Below are 9221 nucleotides of genomic sequence, written 5' to 3'. Positions count from 1 at the left end.
GCAGAAAATAATACGTGCCTCCCAGTTGTCAACTTTAGCTTGACACCTCAGGTTTTGCCACATGGGATCTCTTTGGCATTGCTCTACACCTTAGAAGACAATGCGGTAGATGTTTACGCAATGGCCGCCCCTTCTGACCCCCACGCTCAGCATCGATCTGCCACTTGCTCCGACAGCGCTATTACTTCGGTGATCGCTTACAACTTAACGCCGTGGCAGACTGATAACCTCCCCCGGCTTCTGCTGTCCTACATCGACGTTTTTGACATCAGCGGCCGTCCGTTGGGTGAAGCTACCAGTATGATCCACCGCATAAACACTGGTAAAGAGCATTCTATTCATAGGCGTTCATATCGGGTGTCGACGGCCGAACGTCACATCATCCAAAGTGAGGTCGACAAAATGCTCGCCAAGGACATCATTGAGCCATCCTGCAGTCCTTGGGCTTCTCCTGTAGTGCTAGTCCGCAAGAAAGACGGTGCATGGCGTTTCTGCGTGGATTATCGACACCTAAACAAAATTACTGAAAAGACGTCTACGCTCTACCACGAATAGATGATGCCCTTGATTGTCGCTACGGGTCCCACACTTTTTCTTCCATAGACTTTCGTTCCGGCTACTGACAGATAGAGGTAGAGGAAATGGACCGTGAAAAGACGGCATTCATCACCCCCGATGGCCTATATCAGTTTAAGGTCATGTCCTAGCTTCGGCCTTTGTAACGCTCCAGCCACCTTCGAACGAATGATGGACTCCCTGCTCAGAGGATTCAAATGGTTTACCTGTTTTTGCTATTTGGACGACGTCATCGTCTTTTCACCAACATTTGAAACTCATATGGAGCGCCTCTCAGCCGTCCTGGGAATCTTTCGTCGCACTGGCCTGCAGCTCAACTCATCCACATGTAACTTTGGATCCCATCAAATCACAGTGCTTGGCCATTTAGTAGACGCCAAGGGTACACAACCAGACCCGGCAAAAATCAGCGCCGTCAAAAACTTTCCTGTACCACCATCTGCGAAGGATGTATGCAGCTTTATCAAACTATGCTCCTATTTCCGACGCTTCGTGAAAAGTTTTGCGCACATATTGAGGCCGCTTACGCAGCTCCTCAAGAAAGAAGTCCCATTTTCATGGGGCTTCGAAGAGGCTTCTGCGTTCTCGATTCTCGTCGCTCTTCTTACAACCCCTCCGATTCTGGCACACTTCAACCCTGCTGCCCCTACGGAAATCCGTACAGACGCAAGTGGGCAGTGCTGGTTCAGTGCTGGCTCAAATACAACATGGCCATGATTGCGTTATTGCTTATGCCAACCGCCTCCTATCCGCCACTGAGCGTAACTATTCGATAACAGAGCGTGAGTGCTTGGCGCTTGTATGGGTGGTCGTGAAATTTTGACCTTATCTACACGGACGCCTTTTTTCGATAGTTACCGACCACCACGCACTCTGATGGCTCAACTCTCTGAAAGATCCATCAGGCCGCATTGATCTCTGGGCTTTGCGCCTGCAAGAGTTTTCCTTTTCGGTGGTCTCCAAATCTGGCCACCTACACCATGATGCCTATTGCCTCTCCCGCTACCCTGTCGACGATCCTGAGGACACTGACGAGCCCACGGAGAACTCTATCTTGTCATTGTCCGACTTCCTTAATATTGGGGAAGAACAGAAGCGTGATCCAGAGCTGCCTGACATCATCAGCCGTATGGAATCCTTTACAAATGATGCTTCCGTCCGCTACTTTGTCATTCAAAAGGGTGTGCTATACCGTCGCAATTTCCGACCAGACGAGCCCGACCTTCTCATTGTGGTGCCTAAGCATTTGCGCCGCTGTGTTCTCACCGAACTTCATGACGCTCTCACGGCTGGACACCTTGGCATATCTCGCACGTATGAGCGCGTCCGGCGCCGTTTTTTCTTGCCAGGCTTTGCTTGTACGGTACGCCAATACGTTGCCACGTGTGACCTATGACAACGTCGCAAAACACCGTCGCTGCTACCCGCTGGCCATCTTCAACCAATTGACATACCCGCGGAACCATTTTACCGTGTTGGCTAGACCTGCTTGGTCCTTTTCCCACATCAACATTGGGAAACAAATGGATAGCCTTTATTACAGACTACGCTACACGCTACGCTATTACGTACACCGATGCGGGCGGCACCATAGGCCTCGCTGGGACGGGGCACTGGGTAAGGCTGCTTTTGAAGCAGCTGAGTTTTGATGTTTGAAGTTTCTACATTTCAGCTGTCGATATATTTCTAACTCTTACCTAAACTGTACTTGATGTAAGAAAAAGGTCAATGAATGACAGAAATGCATTTACGGAGAGCCGATGGCGAGCCACAGCCGTTTTTCTTGCCTCCGCTGGCAGTATACATTGGGCGTGCCAGTGTACAGATACATGCAGTTACATCAATACCAACAATTAAGAAAAAAACACCTATAGAAATACCAACGCAATCCGCTGAAAACGAATTTCAGGGAGTCAGTTCACGAAGGCGTATAAAATTACCGATTGAAAGTTGCGTGTTGTTACATATCAGTCGGAGAAGTACCGGCTAAGTTCCGCCGGCAGTTTTCGGTGACAGCCTGCGCAGCTGAAAGCGCGACGTTTGATTGCCAGCGCTCGTTGTGCCAACATCGACACAAGACAAATAGTATTTTAGATTCATGGATGTCAAAACTATAGTTTACAGTTATTCTGACCCTTTAAAGTTGTGTGTACATGATGCAAGAAGCGCTGGTAACATATATACCAACACAGCCGGCACGACAGGTTTAATGCTCGCTGGGCTGGGCACTGGGTAAGACCACTCTCGACGCGGTGAGTTGGTTTGGTTGAAGATTGTGCATATGAGCTTCGGAACATTTCTAACTCTTACTTGAAGTAAGTGGAAAGATAAGCATGACCAGACATGCATTTATGTGGTGTGGCGGAATTGAACGACAGCTTTTTTTTTCGCCTCCACCACCTTGCGAAGCGATCGAGAGAGCTCATTTACGTTTCGTCAACTTTGCGGCATAAACAATTTCTTGTTTCTGTTAGGAGTGGCGTGCTGCTCCAGGCTTACAAACACTGCAATTTATAATCGTTACAGCAATATACGGATGATGCGAGTATGCCCAGTTTACGTGGGGACATATGCGAAAAAGGTTCATTATTGTTGTTGCGCTACGTACAAGCACCGCAAAAAATTGGCCCCGCCGCGGTGGTCTAGTGGCTAAGGTACTCGGCTGCTGACCCGCAGGGCGCGGGTTCGAATCCCGGCTGCGGCGGCTGCATTTCCGATGGAGGCGGAAATGTTGTAGGCCCGTGTGCTCAGATTTGGGTGCACGTTAAAGAACCCCAGGTGGTCTAACTTTCCGGAGTCCTCCACTACGGCCTCTCTCATAATCATATAGTGGTTTTGGGACGTTAAACCCCACATATCAATCAATCAGCACCGCAAAAATTACGTATGCTCAGTATCGATATTTAGGCTTGAAACTGCCTAAACGGCGCCCTATGGATCCGCCATGGTCTTTTGTGGATGTCACGTGTAACTTCAGCGTACCCAATCTACAGCGAAGCACACCATTCCAGCCGCGGAAGCAAAATTTCTTGCGCTGGACCACTTGGGCACCATGTACCGAAGCCACCTACAAGTGCACACCGACGAATCAGTGTGCACAAAAATGGATAGCTGCGCAGCGGCTTTCTGCATACCCTGCCTTGGCGTGTCATGTTCGGGCCGCCTGAATCGCGTGGTTTTGTCCACAACGGTAGAAAGCACTGCAATCATGGCGGCTTTTAGAAAATTGCGATCTTTTTCTGCACGAGATGTTGTAGTGCTGACGAACTCCAAATCGGCGCTACAAAGACTGCACCGTGGACTACCTCAAGAAACGTTCACCAGGCAATCTCTGGCACTAATCAAACACCTAAATGGCAAGAGTTTTAATATCAAGTTCCAGTGGATCCCATCCCACGTTGGCTTTGAGGGCAATGAAAAGGCTGATGACCTTGCATGCGAAGCACGTACATCGTTTCCAAAAGTAAGAACTCCCAAGACTTACCAGAACAACAAAAATGTGATACGCAATCATTTCAAGGCGATCTACAAGTTTCCACACCTAGCATGTGTAATTCATGGACTTTCTTGTGAAGAAGCGACGCTGTTGTACCGCATAAGAACCAGCTCCGCATACACCCCGGCCTGGTCATTCAAGACTGGGAGATACGCTTCCCTGTTCTGTGCCTTCTGTGGTGACATCGGGGATATTGAGCATTTCTTTTGGCTTTGCCCACAGTTTCATGTGCAAAGAGCAGCGATGATCCGCACTTTGCGAAAAGGCTGTCATAGGCAACGGACAGTTGATGACGTCAACTTTCCTGAAGAACCCGCGGCAACTAGGATGAACGTGCAACGAATTTTGTTTGTCTTCCTGCGTGACACTGGACTGTCTGACACGTGGTGACATTTTCCGAATTCAGGAGAGGCTCAGGCGGAACAATTGCCGGCCATGCAGGCCAGGCTAACCCCGCCTGCTGCAACACCACCACCACCACCACCACCACCAGCATGTGTTAGGGTAGCATATCTTCCTGCCATGGAATCAAGCGTTTTATATTCAACGACACTGAAACATACCACGGCACAGGATACAGTAACATGCACGCTGAGGCTGCGCTGGGTGAAACAGTGCGTGCTCCAGTATTCACCAGCGCTTGCCAGTGAAAATTTCAGTGCTTCCAGCGCTTCGCAATGCGCACCTGCATCACGGCGGTTGAACCAACGCCCTTACCATTGCGACACAGCTTTTTCCTAGTGCCCCCAGTGAAGTGCCAGTTAAGACGAACGTGTATCAGGGTCTCCAGTGTGTGCCAGTGCCAGAAAACGTTTTGGCATCACGCTGTTTTTGCAATAGGGCAGCGTACCACAATTGCCAACAGCACCATCGGCGGCTGGGCTGTTGAGAGTATATCACAGCCGACAGAAACTGTAGGAAAGGATTTCAAATCTCTCATGGCGTGTGACGATGGCGATGAAGTATCGCATGCTTTTCCGGTAAATGAACATCAAACCTCAGCATTTTTATGGAAAACGCTATTTATTAAATTCCCATGAGCTTTCAGTAGCGTGCCAACAAGCGAGAGCTGCTCCAGGCATGATTGTAGATTTACTTGTCAACACCGCCAATGCCATCGTTTCCTCCTACACCTGATGCACCAGCGGCCACGTCAGCTGGCGTCATGATGAGGATAACTGAAACAATAACAAAGAGTTTTTAAAATTACACCAATAAAGCTTAGGGGGCCTATTTGGTTACGTTGCAGTAAAGAAAACAAAATTGTTTCGGGAGAATTGCTGAGTCATGTGACAAAAAACAGTAGAGTGGTGGAGAAAATAGCTGACCGATTTTACTTTATTTCAAGTGCGTTCTTACACTGATTAACAAAACTTTCAGTCTTTGAAATTGCAGATACGAACTCTACATTAAAAATAGTTTTGTGCAGTCCATGAATGGTGATCCAATAATTGCCTTTTCGTGAATTAGCATAAGCTGCAGGAGGCCTGAGCCCTATTATACTGTAACTGTTGGCGTGTGCAGTACTATGAAAAAAAAAGTGTCATTGATGAATTGTGCAAGAACTTTCATTTTCCTTAAACAACGTCACAACCTGAGAAATCGCAAGACAGTGCCAAAAGTACTTCTGTACAACCACTTGTAAATGCACTTTCGTAATTGACCTACATCTTGCTAGGTGTGCTCCGACAATTATTGAGAAAACGCTAAAAATGGTTAAACTTTCCTACGGATACTTACCCATCTGCGGCGTCACATATAAGATAAATTATGAAAGATAATGCCACAAAAGTGCCATAGCTGTGGCTTATAGTTAAGCAACATATAATTGTGTTGTTACATATGAGTTTTAAGTCTCTATTGAGCCTTTTTGATGTTTGTTTGGTCGCCGTATTTTATTTTAGTTTTCCCAAGTGTATGTTTTGGTCGAATCTGGCCACCTGTATTTGGTCAATCACGAAACATTCTGTAAAATGCACTCCAAGCAACTCATGCCTGCAGAAAGCTTGCAACAAGCGTTTGCAGTAAATAAAAACATAAATAACGAGTTTTTGTACTCATAATGAAGTACCAAATTTCTGAGCTTGAGTATGGCTTACGTATTGTTAATATACGAGCACAACTGAACGTTGAAAAGAACTCCACCCCATTTCGGCATTCCTGTTTGCCATGTTACAACTTCAATGAACAGGCCTATACGATTGCTATTCTTAGTGGAAGTGGTATGTATACCTAATGTGAATGTTGATTAAGTTTATTTGCAAGAGAACGAGTCCATCATACTGCAACGTATTTTAATGTACTACACAACCCATTTTGGCATAAAAGCAAAACACAATTTGAACAAACTACTATGTCGTATTTGTTTATAAAGGTATTGTATACCTGGCGTTTCATAAGAACATATTTGTAAGCATGCTGCTGCGCAATAAATTAGTCTCTTATTTCGGTGCAGACACACCGATGTATTTCGCTTTTGCGTCTATTGTAGAATGGTAATAACTATAGGTGCACGTTAAGAAACCCCAGGGGGACAAATTTCCGGAGCCCTCCACTACGGCATCTCTCATAATCATATGGTGGTTTCAAGACATAAATCCCAAATATAAATAAAATCAACAATAAGTACTAACGCTTCGATGCCCTGCTACATTCAATCTAACGTGCGAGTTCTTTTTTATTCTAAGATCTCTGGTAGACCATGACGCTACAATCACCTAACGTGTTCGATTTGTTACCTAGGGATAAATCCAGAAGCAGATGACGCAGCAGCAATTGTTGTAGAACCAAACACTGCTGTCTGCCAGGCTCTGCCAGAAGAGGCATTAATAAGCATCAGCAGGCCCCCGCATTGGGTTGCAATTAGTGCACCACCTGGATAACCTTTGTGCCTTTCCATTTAAAGACGACAGTCTTTCTTGGAGACCTTCGAGGACACATTTTTGGTCTGTCTGTCTGTACACTTGTCTGTTTGTCTGCCCTTAACGATACTCCGAATGGCATCAAACGATACTTCAAACGGCCGACCCCATGCGCAGCGCCCACCAATATTGCTCAAGATTCAGCGTTCATAGTCGTGCGATTCTCAAATAAAAAGCAATTATATTGCATATCTAAGGCACCACAACAACACGTCAATATTCTGTATGTGTGACTTTATACTAGATAAATTACACATAAGTAATTCTAAGAATCATTGTCTTTATCACGCTGCGCTGACAATGCAACGCTTCCACGAAATGGCGTTTCCACCGCTTTGCCAAAACGACACGGTGGTTGCGCCAAGCCGTCGCCTTGCATTCTACACATTATCGCCTCCGAGACGGGTGCGCATGCCGTGCGCTTCGTTTCCCAAAATAACTGCCAGATAGCATCAATGACTCACGTGTGACGTGACTCAATGCACTCTTTCGCCTCCGCTGCATGTTCGAGCCGCTCTAACACAGCGCCTACAGAATACCATTCACCAATTTTCTCGCACACAACATCGAATAAACATTTTGTTCAATTTCTAGACGCAAAAATTTCGTCCTTCGACGACATTCGCAGCGTAACATGCAGGTACGGGGCCATTTTTTTGTGTATCGCTCCCTTATTTCAACAAATAAAAGCCTAATAATACTCAGTTTTAGTATTAGTATTGTTTTCATTTGAAACAAATGCAGCACATGTCACAAAAACTGTAAAGGCCTTTTCAGTTATGCTTTCTAAGGAAAGAAAACTGCAGCACTACCAGAAAGTTTACCTAAAACATACGTTGTTTTGGTATACATATGCTTTTTCCCTACACAGATGAGGGTAACGGGGACTTTCAGTTACAAAGAAGTCGTTCTCTTTAGCAATTGACCGGCTAAAATGAATTCAACAGCAATACCTATAGCGATGACAACGGCCCCTAGCAGGTTCTTTCCGAAGACACGGTTCATGTTTGCTTCAACTGCAATAAGGTAAAAATCGGTTATTGTATGAGTCGCAGATACTATTCATTCTCTTAGAAAGATATGAAATCTGCTTTAGTATGTTTCCACTATTATACCAAAACATATTCGAGTATATGTATTGTTTGCCTTCTCGGGGAATATAATGGTCAGTTGCCGTTAATAAACAGCGCATATGCTACCTACGCGCTACGTGCCCGACCCGTGTTCATTTCTTTTTGATTTCAATACTGACATCCTTAACACCGGTTTGTTCACTGACGCACTCTGCTCTCTGATTGTTTCTTAAGGTTGCCCCTACGATTTTCTTTTCCGCAGCTCTCTGCGTCGTCTCAACTGAAGCTGAACCCTTCTCTAAGCCTCGAGGTTTCGATTGCGTAATTAGGTACTGCGTACCAGAACGATGCGCGAGTAGAAGAAAGAAAGTGAGGTGGGCCATTCTGATTAAAAAGTTCGCACGTATAATGTGGTAGCAGAAAGTACCTGAAATAGTTGATTGCCATATTATGCGAGAGGCGTTTGCCCTGCAGTGCGCGTAGTCAGGCTGATGATGGGGATGATGTCTTTGTTTATTTATACAGCTACTACTACTAAGGACAACACGTCTCATTTTAACGGGAAGATTTAAAATATTACACAAGGCACGTACACAACATAAGTTTTTCTCTGAACTCATTGCAAGATCAGTATTGGTAAGTACCAAAATACATTATCACGCATGATTCAGTCCTGCTTCAACATGCTTTTAAAAAGCATTAAAAAAAGATTATTTGAATACTCCCCATTAAAGTACGCATTTCTGTGATACGTTATTTTGCAACAAGTTGTTGCCTTTCTTGACTGGAGCAAATGCCTAACGCAGACATGTGTATAAAAAGAATATAGGCCTTTTGTGCAGCACAGCGCCTAATCTTATCTGTAGCTGGATTCCTAATGCTGAGGGCGGGTCTCCGTACGTCTGTGGACGCAAGCATAGTTATTCTGACTCATATACCACATGCGAGAGCTGAAGTATTTCGCTTCCCCTGTTGCAATAGAGCAAACAGTGAAAAAAACAGTCATATCACAAGTGAAACCTCGCTAATTGAGTTTACAGAACCCCTATGGTGGTTGTCTAATGCTGTATTATATTAAAGCAATAAAAATGCACTCTTAGTAATTACCAATCAAACTTTCTGAAAAATAACCTTATGGGTGCCCATCAGGCGTGT

At 45.4% G+C, this 9221-nt stretch overlaps 1 long non-coding RNA gene across 1 annotated transcript; it reads right to left on the bottom strand.

Moving 5' to 3' along the window:
* Positions 1–5073: 5073 nt before the first annotated feature.
* LOC119173326 (uncharacterized) lies at positions 5074–8031 on the bottom strand. Its single transcript, XR_005110041.2, has 2 exons — positions 7947–8031; positions 5074–5250 (listed from the first exon to the last, which is right to left on the bottom strand). It is a non-coding gene; the product is annotated as an uncharacterized LOC119173326 (long non-coding RNA).
* Positions 8032–9221: the final 1190 nt, after the last annotated feature.

The sequence above is a fragment of the Rhipicephalus microplus genome, chromosome 5 (assembly GCF_043290135.1).
Source record: "Rhipicephalus microplus isolate Deutch F79 chromosome 5, USDA_Rmic, whole genome shotgun sequence".
Taxonomy (NCBI): domain Eukaryota; kingdom Metazoa; phylum Arthropoda; class Arachnida; order Ixodida; family Ixodidae; genus Rhipicephalus; species Rhipicephalus microplus.
The sequence above is the reverse complement of the archived record's forward strand: the minus strand, read 5'-3'. Positions and strand labels throughout refer to the sequence as shown.